This window comes from Rhineura floridana, chromosome 9 (genome assembly GCF_030035675.1).
Source record: "Rhineura floridana isolate rRhiFlo1 chromosome 9, rRhiFlo1.hap2, whole genome shotgun sequence".
NCBI classification, from domain to species: Eukaryota; Metazoa; Chordata; class Lepidosauria; order Squamata; family Rhineuridae; genus Rhineura; species Rhineura floridana.
This window is the reverse complement of record NC_084488.1, coordinates 71,413,534-71,435,462: the sequence shown is the minus strand read 5'-3', so window position 1 is coordinate 71,435,462 and position 21,929 is coordinate 71,413,534.

Genomic DNA, 21,929 nt, shown 5'->3' with positions numbered 1-21,929 from the left:
AGCTTTTTAGAACTGTCCGAGGGCTGCTTCATCCAGGCCCTCAGGACACGATAGAGCCATCGGTGGCCCACTGTGATGAATTTGCTGGACACTTCCAGAATAAGACCTTATGCATCCGCCGGGACTTAGACTCCCAGTTTATAGCAGTTGATCCTAATGAGGCATCTGGAGCACAGTCTTGTCATGTTTTATTGGATGAGTTTCAGTTGGTTCAGCTCGAGGATGTGGACATGGTGCTTGGACAGGTACGTGCTACCACTTCGGTACTAGATCCTTGCCCCTCTTGGCTAATAAAAACTAGCAGGGATGGAACAGCTAGTTGGGCCAGGGAAGTGATAAATGCCTCGTTACGAGAGGGAGTGGTCCCTGGCCATCTGAAAGAGGCAGCAGTGAGACCACTTCTGAAAAAACCTTCCTTGGACCCAGATAATTTCAACAACTACAGACCAGTAGCGCATGTTCCATTCCTGGGCAAGATCTTGGAATGAGTGGTTGCTGGCCAGCTCCAGGCGCTGTTGGATGAAACCGATTATCTAGATCCATTTCAATCGGGTTTCAGGCCTGGTTTCGGCACCGAGACAGCCTTGGTATGATGACTATGTCGGGAGAGGGACAGAGGGAGTGTAACTCTGTTAATTCTACTTGATCTCTCAGCGGCTTTTGATACCATCGACTATGGTATCCTTCTGGAGAGGCTCGCGGAGTTGGGAGTGGGTGGTACTGCTTGGCAGTGGTTCCACTCCTACTTGGCGGGTCGTCTCCAGAAGGTAGTGCTTGGGGAACATTGCTCGATACCGTGGGCTCTGCAATGTGGAGTCCCGCAGGGGTCGGTTCTGTCTCCCATGCTTTTCAACATCTACATGAAGCTGTTGGGTGCGGTCATCAGGAGTTTTGGAGTGTGTTGTCATCAGTATGCTGATGACACGCAACTCTACTTCTCTTTTTCATCTTCTTCAGGTGAGGCTGTCAATGTGCTGAACCGTTGCCTGGCCGCGATAATGGACTGGATGAGAGCTAACAAACTGAGGCTCAATCCAGACAAGACTGAGATGCTGTTGGTGCGGGGTTCCTCTGATCAGGTGGTGGATATATACCCTGTCCTGTATGGGGTTACACTCCCCCTAAAGGACCAGGTTCGTAGTCTGGGAGTTCTTTTAGATCCTTCCCTGTCACTGGAGGCTCAAGTAGCCTCGGTGGCATGGAATGCATTCTACCATCTTCGGTTGGTAGCCCAGCTACATCCCTATCTGAGCGGGGAGGACCTCACATCAGTTGTACATGCTCTGGTAACCTCGCGATTGGATTACTGCAATGCGCTCTACGTAGGGCTGCCTCTGAAGCCAGTTCGGAAGCTACAGTTGGTGCAAAACGCGGCGGCCAGATTGATAACGAGGACCAAACGGTCCGAACACATAACACCCGTTCTGGCTCGCCTGCTCTGGCTTCCAATTTGCTTCCGGGCCAGATTCAAAGTGCTGGTTTTGACCTATAAACCCTTATATGGAGCGGGACCACAATACCTGTTGGAACGCCTCTCCCAATACGAACCTGCCCAGACACTGTGTTCTTGATCGAAGGCCCTCCTCCGAGCTCCGACTCATAAAGAAGCTCGGAGGGTGGTAACAAGAACTAGGGCCTTATCAGTGGTGGCCCCCGAATTGTGGAACAGTCTCCCCGATGAGGTGCGCTTGGCGCCGACATTGTTATCCTTTCGGCACCAAGTTAAAACCTTCCTCTTTTCCAAGGCTTTTAATTTAATTTAATTTAGTTTTAAAACCTGCTGTAATTGTTTTTTAGATTTTTTATTTTTTGTATTTTTCATTGTATGTTATTGGATTTTATTGTATATATCTGTTTGCTTTCTTGTTCACCGCCCAGAGAGCTATGCTAGTCGGGCGGTGTAGAAATTTAATAAATAAATAAATAAATAAATAAATAAACTTTCTTTAATTCAGAATGAACCTTTGTGTCACAATCAAGGTCTGAGTTTTGTTTATGAAATGTTGTTGAGATTTATTCCTTTGTTTGCCTGCAATGGCTGAATAATGAAGATACAATTTGTGTAGACTATTCAAAGAGGAAGGTGTACTATGGAAACATTCATAAGATATCAATGCTATGCTTTGCCTCCTTTAAAAGATTTTCTGTTTTTAATAATGCTGCTGCTCTATATCTTATAAGCTGCACTTTTAATTGTAACCTCCTATGTTTTATTTTATTGATTGAAATAAAATGTTTTTATGCTGCTGTTTTGCTTATTTGTAATTTATGCATTTACTCTTTTATGGTTTTATGTGGGAACTGCTTGGTCAGGAATTTCCACCCTGAAAGATGATATAAACATATTTAAATTTTTAAAAACCCTAAATTCCTGTATTGTTATAACATGGCTACGCCCTCCCCAGGGAGTAGGGTGTATGCTGTTTATCATCATTGGTGAAGCAGGTTGCTAAGCAAAAATACTTGTGGCTTAAACTTAGTGCTGGTTGGTGCTGGAGGCAGCAGCATTTAAATGTGCAGTTGCTAAGTAGCTAGCATCATCAGTCTGTACCCAGGCCAAAATGACCATCCATTGAGCAGCCATATATATGCACAGCCATATATGCTTAATGTCACTCCATACAACATCATCACCCTGCTCCTATGGCAGTGTGACTTATCCACTGAGTAGCCACATACAGGCATAGTGCTCTCTTTGTGGCTGCCCCACCTCCTTTGCTGGCTCCTACTGTTAAAAGGTTAGAGTGAGATGGCGTCTCCCAATTCTGCTGCTGTTTCATAGCTGATGGTGGTTTCACCTAATGAACTGCCTTGCTAGCTGCCAAGCGTGCCTCCTCCAATGTGTAGAGTACTTTATGCAGGGTCCACAAAGTGGCTGCCCATATTTGGCCACTACACCTACATGGTGATGATAAATATATATATAAGTAATGGATGGTTTGAAAAGCCTGCTTCAAAGCAGTGGTATTAAAAATGAGAGGTTGGCTGTAGGTTGCCCCATAGAGTTAGGATGGGTTGAATTGATCTTTGTGCCCCAACCTCCTTTCCTTTCTGCCTGAGGGGACAGCAGTGCACATTGCAATCAGGGTTGACCATTGCTTCACCCTACCCAATATCCTGAAGCAGATCAATCCACTGCATTCATTTCACAGGCAAAGATATATTAAAAAATGCATAACCAAGTCCTATTCTGAGTGTCATCAGCTAGAGTTAGCAAACTATGCTCCCTCAAGTCCAGGTTGTTGGCTTGCCAGGAGGGTAGAAAGAATGTTTGTTGGTTTTGGACTCAGTTATTGCTTCTTAAAACAGATCTTCTACAACACATAAGAGATACATTACCTGTCTTTTATACTAAATGTAAATGTTTTGCCTTCAAGTTGATTCCGACTTATGGCGACCCTATGACTAGGGTTTTCATGAGGCTGAGAGGCAGTGACTGGGCCAAGATCACCCAGTGAGCTTCATGGCTATGTGGGGATTCGAACCCTGGTCTCCCAGGTCGTAGTCCAACACCTTAACCACTACACCACACTAGCTAGGGCAAAATTGGAAGAGAGGAACCAAACTTCCCTTTTTTCTTTAATTGATCACAATGCTATGGTCTTTCTTTTGATGAATAAATTCATTTCTTTGGTCACAAAGAAGTAATCGTGTATGTTCTGATCTAGGTGGATTCTGAACTAGTTTATCTTATTTCACTTTATTGCCTTGATCTTCTCAGCCAAGCTACTGAACATACATGTGTTAACCCACTAGGGAACTTAGTGAGCAAATATTAGGGGCTATCAGACTAGTGACTCAGTACCCTAGTGAGATCTCTCCTTCCCATAATACTTAGTCCTACTTCTCTATTCACTCAGTAGGTGGTAGGAGCAAGTGATTCACTGGAACATTTCAGGGTATTTTTAGTTTAGCCCCCATGGAAAACCTGGGACAACCTTTTAATTTGACTTGAATATCTAGGGTGCCAGGTTAAGAAAAGGGGTAATAACTCTCCAAAGGATCCCAGGATATGTGGTTCACCATATCTGTAACTAGACAGAGAGCTGGCTAAACCTTAATTTTAGGCCAGGGTGGAGAATCTGTGGCTATCCAGATGTTATTGGACATCAGACGCCATCTGCCGTAGCCAGCATGACCAATGTTCAGTAGGGATATAAAGAGGTAGTGATTTAAATCCCGCCCCGTGTTCATGAAAATCAGCACTATTTCCATTCTGCTACTGTTCAGCTTCTTCTAAAACACTGCACCGTTCATATCACTTCCTACTACGGCCAAAACTAATGTAATCACTGATGTAATTAATTTCAATATATTTCAATCCAAGGGAGATGCCAAAAACAATAAGGAAAATAATGTAATCATTTACATAACATTTGTGCACTAAAAAATCAGTGACAACTTTCCTTTCCTGACCTTGAATGAACACGCAGATTGAAACAATTTCCGTTCCTGTTTCTGACAGAATTCTCTGACATCCCTAATAGTCAGAGATGATGGGAGTTAGAGTCCAGCAACACCTACAGAGCCTCAGGTTCTTTATTTACCCCTGTCTTAGGCCTACAGTGGAAGAAAGAGTCCACTTCTGTGTGTCTTTTGTGGTACACATTGCAAAGCAGAGTTGGATTAATAAATGGAAGGAAGGGTAGCTTTACCTTCTTCCAGTTATTATCTCAGCATCCTTGTCTTGTGAGGACTACTTCTAAGTTGAAAAGTGATTGTTTGCACTGTTTTTGCAGGCATAGGGAGAGTGCCATTGCAAAGGATAGATCTGAAGGCAAGAGAAATTGAGAGGGGTCCTCCTTAATGTTTCACCACCTGGAAATGCACACTTGGTGATGCACAGGCAGTCCTTTTCTGTAACATGACCTGCAGTGAAAACAAGTTCCATTGATTTTCATTAGACTCACACACTCACTATCAAGATCATGTTTTGCAGAAATACAAAGCTGCATAATTTCTCATTTGGGTTGTATTTTTACTTTCTTGAAAAAAAAATCTTAAAATAAAAATGAACAGAAACATAAATTCTCTTATTCTTGAGATTTAATATTTTTCAATATTATTACTTATTTCTTGTGTATGCTGTTCATCATCCTTATTGCTTCTACTACTATATTTGATAATACCAAGAATGTGTGTGTGTGTATTACACACACATACAATTGATAGTAAATAGCCATACAATACTTTGGTGTTTCTTTTTAGATTATACAGGCTATGTACCCAACAGCAATTCATAGAAGGTCATTTTGCAGGCTATGAAAAAAGTAAATCCATACAAAATAGAAACTAGATGATGCAGAATGAATGTGAATTGATTCTTGCATTGTTGTTTGGAACGAGGACTTCTTTCAGTTATGCTGCACACTGCATAGCATATCAAAATAAAGTAAAATCCTTAGATTTTGTTGTGATGGCACATTAAACCACAAGAGCACACAAAATTAGTAGATGCAGCATGAAGAGATTATTTCTTTCCAGATTCAATGTGGTTAAAAAGTGCATGTCTTTGCTACTGTAATGCATTTCTAGGGATGTCCTCTGACTTCTCAGAAAAAAAGACTCAGCTAGGTAAAAAGGACAAGAGCTTAGCTAATTTTGTTACAAAGATATAGCTAGGTCAAAAAGTTCTGACAACTATAACACAGTTAGCCATGTCTGGGTACTCTAGTGGTTTTGATTTCTCAGGCACAACTAGGAATAGGAGGGAGATGAGTCTCCAATATTAACCCTCAAATCCCCATTTTGCATTCACATTACTACATTTACATCAACAATACCTACCTAATAACATTTGTAAGGTTTCTTTGACATGTTGCAATATTTTTCAATGATATCTTAAATTTCATTGTGTGTGTGTGTGTACTGCCTTCAAGTCGATTCCGACTTATGGTGACCCTGTGAATAGGGTTTTCATGAGGCTGAGAGGCAGTCAAGGTCACCCAGTGAGCTTCATGGCTATGTGGGGATTCGAACCCTGGTCTTCCAGGTCGTAGTCCAACACCTTAACCACTACACCACACTGGCTCAATTTCATTATAGCATAGGAAAATTCTCAGCACTCATACAAAAATAACACTAGGTTTCACTGTGTGCTACCCCTGCTTTCATGGCAAATTGCTATTATTTGATTTATTAGATTTAAAATACATGCTTTTCTACACTTTAAAGCTACAAAAGAAATATCATCTTGATGTTTAGCATTAGCATCTCTGATCTTTTAATTTTTGAAGTCATCAAGGTTTGTCGCATGGAATATTAGAGATGCAGTTGGAAATCACCAATAATTTGTATCTGACCTTTGTTTAACCAGACCTCAACCTGTTTACCTTTCTGAGGAGCAAATGTGCATTTTGCATTGATTGACTGCTCTTGGTTTCATCCTGTTCAATCTCTTAAAGCAAGTCATGCTATTGCATTATTTTAAAAAACTTACTCCTATAAATATACAACCAAGTATGTCAGAGTCTTCAGTTGGAGAAGCTATGTTTTCAGGTCCAAACTGCATATTCAGCCAGGAGGGCAGAGAGACTTTTGGTTTTTTTTACTCATTTGATAATTCTTCTCTGCAATGCAGTACATAAAATATATCTTCCTACCTTTCAAACTATCTAGGATAAGTTCTGGATTTTGGTTAGCTGAACTGATACTTTCTATTACAGGTAGATTCTGATTAATCTTATCTCCCTCTATGTTAATGCCTTGGTCAGACATACGTGAATCCTCCTGTTGGTTCTAGGAATGAGCAAATCGATCAATTTTAGTTTCTCTCCATTTCTCATTTCTGCACATCTTAAATTCAGTTCTTCATATTTCCACATCAGTTTGCAATTTTTTTTAAAAAAATATCCTCATGAAAATTAATCAGTATTTGTGTTTTTTTAATGTGAATTTCTCTGATAATACACATTTGTGTATGCAATTTTGTCTAAGATACACATTTTTGCAAAGCCTGTTTTCCCTAATATAATGCATTTTTGTATGCTTCCCCCCCCAGTATGTGTGTTTTTATACACTTTATTCAGGAATATGCATTTTTGCACACATTACTTGGCTGGAGAACTGCAATGCAAGATTCAGAGAAGTGTGAGTTTCAAAGGCTGGCTATGTTTTTATTTGTGTATTGTTTCAGTAAGTGCAAATTAGGTAGATTCACCTTTAAATGCAAGCTGAACCTAATTTCTCTCCTAACCCTAATTGGTTCAAGATGGTTTTTTTAAAAAAAATTCCCATTCCAACACCAGCAAAAAAAAATCAGGCATGTTCCTGAAGCCTTGGAAAGGTGTTGGTCCCTCTACTCATCTCCCCTGCCTGAATGCCCCCTGAGCCATCCCTATAACTGTCCATCCCAGCCCTTAAACACACTTTCCTCTCATTTGATTGTCATGGGTAGCATTGGCAGCAGAGAGAGAGTAAGGAGTGGAAGTTTGGAGGCTGGAAAGTCTGAATCTGAGCTAGGCTTGGGCAAATTTCTACAATGTTCATATGTTGGCCTTGATTGCCAAGCTGTGGCAAAAGGGCACATCCCAACTCTCAAGGAGAATTGGATGGATAGTGATTGAAAACTGGCAGAGTTGTAAAACAGTACTCCAGTTAGATCTCTTCCCCTGAATATTAATCTCTGGCATCTCCAGGTAGGGTTGGAAGAGATCCTTATCTGAAATCCTGGAGAGCTGCTGCCAGTCAGTGTATGCAATATTGAGCTAGATGGACTAACAGTTTGACTCAGTATAAGGCAGATTCCTTTGATTTTATGTTGCTATGTTGTTCCTAATACTGCTTTTTAATTATTAGGTGGTTGCAGCTATTGCTTCTTTGGAGTTTTTAGGTTGGATTTTGTCCCAGTGGTAAAGCAGAACAACTAGTCTAATTTGGCCTATCTAATGATTCCTTGGAGTGGATGTCGCATGGTAGCTGTTCAAGTTTCAAGAAGATCAATACACTAGGAAGAACTGGGCAGGGAATTTTCATATAATTGCTCATTAAACTAAGGCTGCAATAATATGCACAGTTGCCTGAGAGTAAGCCCAACTGAACACAGCTGAGCTTAGATTGTGTTTTAAAGATTGCTTGGAAGTAAGTCATTTCTGAGTAAATATGATCAAATTAGAGTGCACAACTGAGAAGAGCAGTTAGCACAGCTTTATCATTATACATACCTGCTGGGCTGAACAGAAGGGTGCAGCAATCAGACATGCACAGCTCAGTGATACATCACATTTTGCATGGATTCAAAAAGTTCCAGGTCCAATCTCTTCAGTAATGCTCTCAAGGCTGTAAGGCTGAGAGAGACCTCTGTTTCACTCCTTAATACCCTTGCATAACAGATACGGTAGGCAAGATGGACCATATAGGCTGACCCAGTATAAAACATTATCATCATTGTCATATGATATTGCTATAATATTGGTTTTGCATTTTACTGTATGTGAATAAAATGTGCCTGTTAAATGTACCTGACATTGCTATAATATTATATTCTCAGTTTTGTATACATTTTATTTTACTTACCCCACAATAAGAGTTGTCTCGACAGTCCACACTGAGTGTAATTAAAATGTGCCTTTTAAGAGAAAATATTGCTGGTTTCTACTTGCTGAGATCCCAAGTGAATTTCTCTTTTTAAAGGGAAGAAAACAGCCCAAGAAGACACAATCCATGTCCAGATATTCCACTCAACATGCCAAACTTCAAAATGTGAATGGGGGCATGGAGGCACATGCAAGCCCTGCCCCCAGTGTCCCCCTGTGGGTCTGGCTGGCCCCATGCTTGTCATCCCCTACCTTTCCATGTTGAGCAGGGAAGGTCTGCGGAGGACTTTCACTTACAATCACTGGAATGTGAGTAGAACCATCTGATCAGGGAATCTCCTTTATCAGGATTCCCAGTGATGTGGAGAGTTCTATTTGTGTTCAAGTGAGCATGAGAAAATGCCCTCTGCACACCTTTTCCACTCAACATGAGACAGTTGGGGACTGAGCGGGCAGAGTGGAAGCACATGGGCAAGTTGGGGGCAGTGCTTATGCACACACCTCTTTCTCCCTCCACAGTCTGTACATTCATGTGGCCAGGCAAATGCCTGAACATGCCTACAGTTTGATTTGCAGTTCTATTCAAAACCCATACCCAGTTACGGCAATGCAGATGCTTAGATTGAACTTTTAAAATCTATCCTCAGTTTCTGCCATTATATCCATCTCCATAATTTGATACTATCCAGACTGTTAGTACACAAAGAAACAAATACCAATAAATATTAGTCGTTGGCCCAACACTGAGTGTAGTATGGTGGCATTGGATGAGTGATCTATTTTAAGGGGCCAAGTTCATTCTTTGCTTGACTATTTCTGAAGAATGTTAAAGACCCTAGACACTACAGAGGTGAGATGTTAAGTGTCAAGCTACAGCACAAAGCAAGGCTGTTAAAGTTATAAGACATGCACGAAGCATTACAAACTTGAAAAATTTATAATAAATAAGAGAGATAACAGCATGATATTAGCATAGTTAGTTTGGCCATAGAGATAAGGAACCATTCCTTGTGTTGATAAAAAACAAGGACATATGTGTGATAAATGAAATCATTATATGTAAACTAACACTTGTTCCAGGGAAAAATGCATTGAATGGATTCAGATATATATTTTTTAATAGAGAGCTTTAGATCTCAAAGCAGAAGAAATATATTTGTACTAAGAAGGCATAAGACTAGGATAACATCTCAAAAGATTTGGATAAATTGCTACTCTTTATTGCTAATCTGAATACAAATAAATTAAACTTCCAAACTTTCTGAACTGCACATACTATTGATTGATATGAGCTTGGGAATATATTTAAACTTTATATGGTTGACTACTCTGGGGTGCAAACAATTCAAACGTGGCTTTTCCAAAAGTCTTCAATTTGTTTATAATTTATAATAGAGCTGTGAAGCTTATCTGAATCCGGATGAGCAACATAAACTAAGATAAGCATTATCTGCGTTGTGCTTATGACAGCTTATTTGAGATACAGAACTTCCGTATTCTTCCCAGAATATATTATGATACTTGAAGTTGAAATTCCCCAGGAGTGTTCAACTTTTCCCAGTTTCTCATAGAACTTTTAATACTGCAATGTAGAAACAGTCACAAGACCTAGGGGCAGAGTTATCCCAGGAACAGGGCAGGCTGCCCTACTCAGAATTCTCATGCTTGCCAACACATGCAAATCCAGCAAAAGGTCAACTCATGTTGATTTTATCAAATGCAGCATGAACATTTGGGCATGCCTTTATTCTACATAAAGAATTGCACACCCCTACATAGCAGGAAATGGCAACTGAACCATCCTTTCCATTCTGGGATGGGAGGGGAAAAGATTTAAAAGACCTTCAGTGGAAATGTAGGGAGGCCATAGATCAGTGGCAGAGCATCTGCTTTGCATGTAGGCAGTCCCTGGTTCAAACCCTGCCATCTTTGAGGACGGCTGGAAAGTCTGTGTCTGAAACCAGGAAGAGCTCCTGCCAGTCATCGTAGACAACACTGAGCTAGGTCGACCAATGTTCTGACAGTGTAAGGCAGCTTCCTAGGTTCCTACAGTTATTTCACTATAACTATTTTAATATAAAATTTGTATAAAGTTTTAAAAAATTGATAACAAAAGGAATATAAAAACTAACAGCTACATAATAGTAGTATCTGTAGTCATAGCAGAAGCCCGCTAGATCATCAGTGCTGATTCACTCAACCAGCTAGAATCGGTTACCTCATGTCTGCTCAATTTGCAAAGACATGTTTCCCACCTCTCATTTTTGTCGTTTCTCATTCTCAACTGCATGCAGTAACCTCTGTCACAGTCATCTGCCTGGCTGTCATTTAACAGCACACATCAATGTTGAATAGTAAAGCCCAGTTAAACGTGACAGTCCCACAGCTCTACAAACTATAACTCATCCTTTTAATCAAGTCTATTCCATCCATACTCACAAAATATTATTTTAGAAATCCATATACAATTTGTTTCGCATGTCTGTGCCAATCAAGAGTAACCCCAAGGACATCCATTTTGGTTTAAATTTACAGCTGTATGTGATGAGAATAAAAACTATTATACTCAATTCTTGGTGTCAAATGCTATGGCACAGTGCTGATGTACAGCTTGGCTGAACCACCACCATGCGGGTGCTGCTCCATGTGGCAAATAATTTGCATACAGCAGCCATCCAAGAAATTTGAGCCATTTAACCATGCTTTTGCAAAGAGGGCTTTTAGTGTGGTTGAAATTGCTATGTGTGGAACCAGACACTGCACTCAAAAACTTACCATACAAAACCTGTTCAATTATTTTTCCAGTAGCAATCATATGGCAGACTGCATGTGTGAAGCTTGTCTATATCTGAAGAATCAATCAATTTGGCCATGACCTAATGAGGACCTTGATTACAAGACGGCAAGTTAACTTTGTTTAAAGCCGAAACTGTTACCACTTCTGGATAACAATTCCTTTTCAAATCCCCCCACCCTCAACACACACACATGCTTTATCAACTCTTTCACAGGCTATGAAATCTATTTTTGCCAACTGATGCAAATAGGGACAAAGGGATCACCCCACTTTCTGCCAGCAGCATTCTCTCTTCCTATTGCTATTGGATTCTAATGTTTAAAAGACTGTTACATTCTTGTCTACCTAGATAAGGAGAGTTGCTCCTTGCCCTCAGTCTGATTTATTATTTGTTTGTTTGCATCTCACCCTTCCTCCCAGTAGGAACCCAGGGCAGCAAAGTCCTGATGCCATAGTCCTGAAGCCAACCCAAAATGAGGGCATCCATCATTCTGTTGTCTTCTAATCCAGAAGATGCCAGAGTGAAGACCATACAAGGAAGTGACAGCAGAGAAAAAAGTGAAAGGAAACAGCATTATTTGGGGAAACATTTCCCCCCATGACATCTCATATTTGACAAAACAAATGCAGATGAACCCATTACTATAAATGATTCTTCTGGTTACAGACCTCTCTCCCTTCAAGTCTTCCAAAGAAAAGATAATAATTTGTCTACCCATTGTTCCCAAGTAATTATTCTTGCTGTGAGGACCACTTCAGAAGTTCTTCTGCCCCAAATGAAAGGCAGATGGAAAAACTTGCTTCCCTGTTTCAATAGCAATTTAGCTAGATCCTGACTTCACACAAAACATAGTATTTTTTTCTCTGAGCAATGTGACCCTTAAAATCCATAGTTTATTCTAGCTAAAAGTATCTGTACGTTGTAAATGCATGACAGACCTCAGATGAATCAAAGTTAACAAAGTAGTAGTGAGATTTCACCCCGAGTGTTTTGTTTAGTGGTCCCACCCTCGTCTCTTTAAGCTATTATATCACAGTGATATTGACTGATTAATTGATACAGCATCATCAATGTGCATGGATGGGTGATCCTCCCTAGTCTCTCTGACAACTTATGTGCCATCCCTTCTAACAACAGAAACAATTTCCAAGTTTTAAAATATATTTTGGTGAATATTATATAGAATATTGGTCATTTAGCATATGATCAAGGCAACAGTGTCCTACACATAATGAGTGTAGGCACAGAGGTGGGGAACCTCCAGCCCATTAGCCTAACCCAGTCTGCCAGGCCTCCTTGTTGGGCCCATGAAGCTGTTTTTAGAAACCAAGCCAACGTGCCCTACCTATGACATCATATATGATGTCAGGTGTGGAGCAGGTAAACATCTGGCTTGGCCAAAAGAGGCTTTGCAGATACTACCAATTGGCAATGCATGCAAAGCCCCATTGTACAGTGCTTGGTAACCACTGTGCAAAGCACTTTCCCAACCCTATGCTTAGGACTTGAGAAGCGCTTAGCAGAGGGCTTACAAAGCACTTTGCTGAGTGCTTCCCCAGCACCCAACAGCCAGCTGGTTGTTGGGCACTTGTGAGTGCTGCACCTCTTCTAACAATAGGCACAGTTTTCAAGTTCCTAAAATGTATTTTGCTGAATATTCTGTAGAATATTGGCCAATTAGTATATGGCCAAGGCATTGATGCCCTACACATAACAGTGTAGTAGATAGCCTGCACAAAACTTTCATTCCATGTAGTAATGAAGATGGAGAAAATGAAAATGAAACTGCATCTGTTGACACCACCTCTGCCTCCTTCCATTCAAATAGTCATTTGCACAGAAGTCTATGTCCCCACGTTTATAGGCTCATACTACGTTACCAGCACCGTGCAAAAATAGTATGGAGCCTGCAAGCATTTAGAGGTATATGCAAAGATCAGAGCTTGGAAGATTACTTTTAAAAAGTAATAAATTACAGTTACAGTTACATGGCCCCAAAAAGTAGTAATTACTGTTACAGTTACAAGTGCTCTGAAAGTAACTGATTACTTTACTTTTCCTTCAAAGTAATCACTACAATTACATTTCAGTTACTTTTTAAAAAACCACCTACAAGGTGCTGGCCTTGGCTGCTGCACATCTAAGTAGCCTAAAACAACATTAAAAATAAACACACACATAGAGAGGTAGTAGAATAATTATTTTTATTCATAAGATAGCAATGGTGGTCTCTCCGCTGGTAAGGGTGGTAGGGAGGGAGGCTGAGGCCACTACTCAGATCTTTGCACGTCAAACCAAGTGCAAACTCCCCCCGACTCAGACAGACAGCATAATCTCTCTCACTTAACCACCTCCCGGACCCTGCCCTGCCACCAACTAAGGGACACTCACTCAAGCAAACATTTTCCCCTGAGATGCAAAAAAGTTAAAATACTGCAAATGCAGCACAGTAGCCAGAGAGGGTGGTGGAGGCCACTTTGTGTGCTAAGTGCAAACACAGAATTCACACACACACACACACACATGTCATCTTTCATCTCCACAGTTATTTATCTCCATTCTGCTGCTGCCTCCTTATCCTCCTTTATCCATGTTCTTGACCTCCAGATCCTTTTCCCCTCCACTCCATTCTTCACCACCACTATCCGTTTTTTTAAATAATTGTTTTCTCCACTCCACCCCGTCTCACTCTCCGCCTCCTCACTTGTCGCCTCCTACCCATCCACAGAGCATGAGGAAAGAGCGACACTGCACAGAAGCCCAGTTTGAGGCACATGATTTTCATCCACAAATCAGAGGAGCAGAAGACTTCCCCTGCTCCCCCCCAAATAATGCCCAAAAGTAATTCTGGAAATGTTACAATTACTCCACAAAAGTAATAAAATGACTCCTAGTTCTATTGCAATCAAAATGTAAAGGAATTACCCACTCGTTACTCAAAAAAGTAATGAATTACAAGTAATTCGTTACTTGTAACTAGTTACTTCCAAGCTCTGGCAAAGATATAGCTGCAAATGACACATTGAACACATGGAGGTTAGCAACTGGCAATTGTAATTCTGGAATGCACAGGACTTTTTACATATGGTCCACATGTAGGGATGCCAGAGAATTATGATGAAAACAGAAACAGAAGTGGAAATTGTTGATTCTCACTTATTCACCCCATGTTAGAAATGGATTTCAATCCAGCAAATAGAAATTGCTGTCAGTCCACAAACAATACATAATTGATATCACTTTCCCCATTTGCATTTTGTTTTCTTTGTGTTGAAATGAATGGGGTGGAATAACTTAATGATACTATACATTATGTAAATTACTTAAATTACATAATTCACCACAGTGGACAGTGAGACAAATAATGTAGGTTTTGGCAGATGGTGAACTGCAGGGGAACGGAAACAAGGCTGCATGTGATGAATATAGGGTAGAATGGAAAACAATGCCTTCCTACATCCCTATCCACATGCATATGCCTATCATGTATGTTGACACCCTCTCACATGATACAGCCACCACTTTTTCTGTGGGGATGGATAGTGTGACAAGGGAGGCCTACTTTTTACAACCTGCCTCTACTTTTCACAAAGTCAGCCAGTTCTCCACACACTGATTTCTCTCACTCCACTATTTCATGAACTTGTATGGGTTTTTTAGCTCCTATAAAGAGCAAAAAAAAAAAAAAACCCAAGCCCCAGAACACCCCACTATGACTCATGGCCCTAACTATATTGGGGCATTTGCAAATATGTTTAGAATCAAGGTATAAAACAGTAACTTTTGCTATTTTGCAATTTCTGGAAACAGAATAAATTTCAAATTATGTTCTATTGGTAGTTATTATAATTGACCTTCAGAAAACTGAATTTGAAGTTTGCAAAACAAAGTGGTGCAAGGGGTGGAGAAGTGAATGTACTTGGGTTAAGAGAAAACCTGTGAGCTTATAAAATATCAGTCAAATAGGAATAATCATGTCCTTCTATGAAGGGGTCTTGTTCTTCTAATGACAAAGATAAGGATTGTACAGAGCTTTGAATGAGAGTAATATATGAACAATCATTGAAGTTCAGCAACCTCACCATCACTGGTTCTAGTCCTGTGAAGGTATTTGATCTGTGTAGACCTATGCCCATGGTGGTTGAATTGTAAGGTACTTGGGATGGTGCTCACCATACCTGACTTCCACACCTTTGATGTTCTGCCTTCACTGAGCCTATGTGTGATTATCCCAATGCATGTAGGATCTGTATTCACAGTTTGCATATACATATCCTGTGCACACTGGGGTATATTCACACATAAGCCTCTACACATATGGAGGCCAGGTGCAAAAAGGGGGCATGGCCAACCCTCTCCATCAGGCATTTACATCTACACAGTCTGAGTGTCTGCACAGGACTCATTATTATAAATTATTATCATCAGGATATCTAAAAATCCTGGAGTAACACAATGCTATAAAAAATTAAGAAATACACTGGAAACACACACACCCCATCAGTTAAAATGCAAGACAGGACACAAAATAAAAGAAATGTTGCAGTCTTAACATAACGCATCAAATCTTATGCATGCATGGCAAAAAAAAATATTAAGAAGTATACAAAACCAAAGAGCAGGAATCATGATGATGATGGAGGTTATACTACCCTTGAAACATGTCTTTGGTAACCAAGGCCCCTCCAGGCTGTTCTTTCATTGTTCTTTTATGCAGGTGTATTCTCCAACATGTTGTTAACACAGTAATGGTGCATTAGTGGTGGATTTATTCTGCTTTAGATTGTTATGTGATGCTTCACCAATGCTACTGCATTGTTGCTGACCAGAGGGGCTACAGCACATCAAACAGGACAAAAATAAACCAGAACATTTATGGTATAAAACGTTATGGGATTTCTACAGGAATTTACAGTAAATGCATTCATTGGAAATGAAACAGTGTGACTGATCCAAAAATTTTGCAGGTACAAATGGTATTGATACAGGATCATGTGTGACTGCTCCAACAGCACCATGAGCACAAATAATCCTGAATGTGCCATAAAAAGGACATCTGAATGGGCCCCAAGAATACAAATGACAGGAGAGATAAAATTGATAATTTTTAAAAAGATAGCATATATTAATATTTTTCCTAATTGATGCATCTAATGTTATAAATAATAGCATACATTTTCTATTTAGCAAGTGTTATTTTTTAAATTATTGACATTACCTCCTTCGAATCCAACAACAGAAGTTTGAAGTGTAACTTGAGATATTGTTGTGAGCTGAAATGATCAAAGTTGTAAATCAGCCAAATAAGCATCAAAGATAGCAGAAAAGGTAGAGCAGGGAGGGATTCCCCTCTTCACATTTTGCTTCATAGATAAATCAGATAGGTATTAGTCTACATGAAGAATTGTACTTAAAATACATGAAAGAAAACTACAGTTTTAAAAGGAACTGGCCCAAAGTTTATTTATTTCATTTCTATCTCGCCCTTTCTCCTAAAAGGAGTCCACAGCAGAAAACAATAAGTAATAAAAATAAAAACATCTTGAAAACAAAATATCGAGTATTGTTCAGCAAAGTAATCTGGCCTATAGATTGGGTCTGAGTGGATTGGGCACCTATAGCAGCACACACATCCTACTACCTTCCCCATTGCTCTCTTTTCTCTCATTACCAAAGAAATCATTTGGGAGTTGGGGTGGGCACTGTTGTAGGACCCTATAAGTCCCTAGTCAATGCTAGCAGCATACGTGCCAGCAATCATAGACACTAGTCAAACCCTTCTGAAGTTGTTCTCCTGTTGTTGTGATCCATTAGTTCCTATTCAGTGAAGATATTACAGAAAATGCCTTTGTCCTTTAATCCAAATAACATCATGGAACAAAGCTTTAAAAGGGGGTAGGAAGGAATGTGAGAAATTGATAATTGTTCATCTGTAATTGGTTAGATATAAGTTGTGATGGTCATCTTCTCTAGCACATGTGGATCAGCTCTATATCTCCAATACATGACAGTGGAAGGTTTATTCTGTATTCTCAATAATACTTTTTGCTATATGAGTTTCAGATATAAATCTAGTTTGCTTCTATGGAGCTGAAGGCCTGATTTCTACCAGGATGATGAATATTAATTATACAGCCACAAGAGTGGCTGTATACTATAGCCAGCATGGATTTTTCTCATTCTGCAATGTAAAACTGGAAATATCCGCCATGCCATCCTGATGCTTCCCCTAAGCGCATTTCAAAACAAAACCTATAGTCTTGAACTCAGAAACACTTGCTTAACAACCCTTTTTCATGGCAATAAACACAATATCCAGAGAGAATCAAGAGTTCAAAGTTTAAAACAAGAGAAAAAAATACAGACCCCGTATTTTTGTCAGTGGTCTTATAATGTGTTGAAATTAATTAAAAATCGGCCATGTTCACAGAGTACCTGTAATCCTATTACTGACCTTGCCCCATACGCTGACCTTCATCTTCTGCAGGTTAAAAGTTTTAAAAATGTCTGGCTGATTTTTAAGAAATTTAACATTTAAATATATTATAGAGTTTGGCATGCTCAATAAGAATGAACTGTCAGTGTTCTAAAACCCAGATTCACAGCTGTTTGGCTTGGCTAATAGGTGGCCACACCCACACCAGACCTTTATTTCACTTTAGCAGAGCTTGGAAAAGTTACTTTTTTGAACTACAACTCCCATCAGCCCAATCCAGTGGCCATGCTGGCTGGGGCTGATGGGAGTTGTAGTTCAAAAAAGTAACTTTTCCAAGCTCTGCACTTTAGTCATGGCTTCCCCAAAGAATCCTGGGAAGTGTAGCTTATGAAGGGTGCTGAGAGTTGTTAGGAAACTCCTGTTCCCCTAACAGAGCTCCAGTGGCCAGAGTGGATGAACAGTCAGCCCCTTTTTGGGGGATTGTAGCTTTGTGAGGGCAATGGGGCCTCTCCAAGCAGCTCTCAGCACCCTTCACAAACTACATTTCCTAAGATTCTTTGGGGGAACCCATGACTGTCTAAAGTGAAATAAAGGTCTGGTATGGATGTGCCCAGGGACAGCTTTGGTTTAAATTTGGGTGGGAGACTACATGTGTCTGCTGTAGAATAAAAACGTGGGGCAAACCCTGAAAAACAATGATACTGTTCACAATGTTTTCCTTCTGGAAAGGAAAGGGGCTTTTCCTCTGCTCAGTGCCTGCTCACCCAATCTCCTGTCCTCCCCTCTCTCCTCCCTCTCCCCTCCTCCTTCCTCCCTACCCCTGCCTCCCCTTTGTCCGCCTCCCCCAGATCAGCTTCACCTATCCTAAGTATGATTGTACAGGAGTAAATCCCCTTGCATTAAAAAAGCATGCAAGTTATCAGACCTGCCTTTCCCCTCCCACCTCAACTCTCCTTCCCTCTCTCCCCTTTCCCTCCCCTCTCCTGTCCCTTACTCCTCCCCTCTTCCTTCATCCACCTCCCCAGCCCACTTCAGCCCTCCCTAACAAGTTCTTCCAAGCTACACAGGAAGTGGATTGGACTGTGAAAGACCTCCCCAAATTGTGTTTGCATTTTGACAGATTTGTAGGGCAGTACAATATCTGAGGTTTCCTGCTCCCGTGGTGCATTCACTATAGCTGCCCAATTTCCCTGCTTTTTAAAGTTTGATAGAAATATCTGTGGGCTATATGTACATTCTTAAACCACAAGGGTTTTTTTTATCTATTAGTGAATTATTGTCTAGAATCCAGAGGCAGTTAGTCAAACTTAACTTGTTACACTAATTTCAATGGGACTAATACATAACTACCTTCCTGTGGATCCAGCCCATCATGTCTAAATCAGGTGTAATGATTTTCATTAGATGATGTGAAGGAACTGTAATTTTGGAAAATAATGGAAGTAGCTCCATCAATAAACCTGGGCCTTTCAGAAACTGCATACACATCAAGTCCAAATAGTGTTGCTAAGAAGGTATTTTAGTTGTATTACTTGCATATTTTAGTTTAGTTTTTACCAATAGGCAAATTATTTTACACCGCCATCTACTTTTGATTTCAGCTCTGCCCACCATTGGCTCTGGTCCCTGCAGAGCTTGGAAAAGTTACTTTTTTGAACTACAACTCCCATCAGCCCAATCCAGTGGCCATGCTGGCTGGGGCTGATGGGAGTTGTAGTTCAAAAAAGTAACTTTTCCAAGCTCTGGTCCCTGAATGATTTTTCTCATGAGGCAGCAACCCTTTATACAAAAAAGGATTCCTGCCCATGCTTCAAGTGATTATTTTGTATGCTAAAGGTAAAGGTAAAGGTGTCCCCGCACTTATAGTGCGAGTCGTTTCCGACTCTTAGGGTGACGTCTTGTGATGTTTACTAGGCAGACCGTATATATGGGGTGGGATTGCCAGTTTCTTCCACAGGCTTTCTTTATCCCCCCCCCCCGGCATATGCCAGGTACTCATAACCCATAACATTGACAAGATGTCCTTACTTGCAGCTGCAGTTGGTAAGCTGTGTTTTAAAAAAGGCAACAATACCATTAATTGTTACAGAAATGTCCAGCATTTCATTATTTTTTATCTATTTTGCATAGCATACGCATATGTAGGGTGCTTCTTGGTTGTCACTGTTTTTGAGGTGGATTCAATCACATACCAATAAATTCAGATTGCACAGTTAAAGTTGATTTGGCACTCTTGCACAACAAACCCACCTACCCTCCCACCCCAAAAACTGGACTGTTTGTGATAAGGAAAGTGAAAATGCATTGGGAAGTGTGGGATAATAATGGCTTGATGCAATGCCATATAACCTCTGCACAAACAAATCAGAATGAATGTGCAATATATTGCCAGCATCGTCTAACCTCCCCACAAACTATGGTCAAACCAGCCAGGATGAATGCTCAACAGGTCATCTGGAAGTGATCACAGTAGATAGTTTATTTAAATTGTTATAATCAGCACTTTTTTGTGATGGTACTCAGCAGTACTGTCTGTGAGAGTACTGTCACCTCTTTTTTTACTGCCCATGGCAGCTATTATGTGCTGGCACCCAAGGCACTTTTATCAAGATATGAGCACAGGCAGTCCAGCACCTCGGGGTTTTTTACTAAAAAAATGTAGGTTTTCTTTTCAGTAATGTGGAGTATGTTTAAAATAGATTTTCTTTTGTAAAAGTCCATCACATATACCAGAAATGAAAGGCAAACATTTGTTAGATGCATCTGTTAATAAGGCCACTGTAGCAATCGTGTGAGTCAAAGGTAGGAGCAATCCCAGAAGTATCAGTGGCAGGAGAGATATAGGCCTGATTACTGAGGAACAAATTCCATTCCCATGGATATGAAAATAGAAAGTAAACATAAGGCAGGAAGCTGTTGTGAACACACCAGATAGAAGTCAGCTTGGATGAGAAAAGTGGGGGTGGGGTGAGAGAGAAAGTGAGGGGAAAAGAGAAAGAGAGAGAACAGGATACTTGAATAATGTGACAGGAAGCAAATTCTTAACTGCATTTCTTGCATGAAATGTGATTGCACTAAATGAAAGTCTTTTCCACCCCCTTCACATTTCCTCTGAGGAGCTGGAGAAAGAAGATTTGAGATGGGAAGGAGGTTGATTCGCTATTAGTATGTGTCTTGTGTGAACAACACTGCTGTATGTCAGATGTCTTCATAGTAGAGAATGGCCTGTTTAAGGCTGCAGTCCTATGAATGCTTTCATATTGGCAATAAATCTCATTGAACTCAGTAGGATTTGCTTCTGAGTAAATTTGCATAGTATTGTGCTGCCCTTGCAAACCATCCCCAAATATTAACTGAACACACAAAAACCACAGTGACACACTCTTAAATCCGACTGACATCAGGGATGCAATCATCCATGGTGTCAGGGATCTTAGATCCCTTTATTTTTTGGGAGCAGGGTCCCTATGTCTCCAGCATTCTAGGAACCAATCAGCATGAAAAGGGAGTGTGCTGGCCACTGATAACAGTCTTTTAGCATGCTCCCTTGTCCTTTCCTACTGATTGGAGTCAATCAGAGTGAAAGGAGGTGAGTCAGCCATTGAGAAGACTCTTCTTAGTAGCTAACATGCTTATAATAGTTTTCATGGTTATTGGCTCTAGGGATGTCTATTGTTATGGGAGAAGGCATTAACAAGAATCTCATTCTCAATTCAGCAGCAAAAAAAGGAGGGAAAGGTGTGGCTGTTACTCTTATGAAAGGACCCTGCACTTCTGAATTTGTCACGACACTACTGACTGACATCAATGAATTTCAGCATGCTTTAAACCAGTGGTTCCCAAGTTTTTGGCATGGTGACTCACAAGTCAAAACTTACTTGGCTTGGTGACCCATTGATTTATTGTCACATGAATGTGGGACCTTAGGTCTTTTCCACTGTCTGCCACCAGAGAGTGGTTCCCAAGTGTCCAAATGTAAGACTCAAGCCTTTCTGACATTTAGTTACAAGTGTCAGCACAGCATTATAATACGCCAACAAAACAAAAAAGTTATAAGAGAGATTCATCATACCAGTTAAGAATTACAAGCAATAATTATTTGGGGTTTTACTGTGATCCCATTGCAAAGGCTTCGTAACTCACTTGCAGGTTGCAACCCAC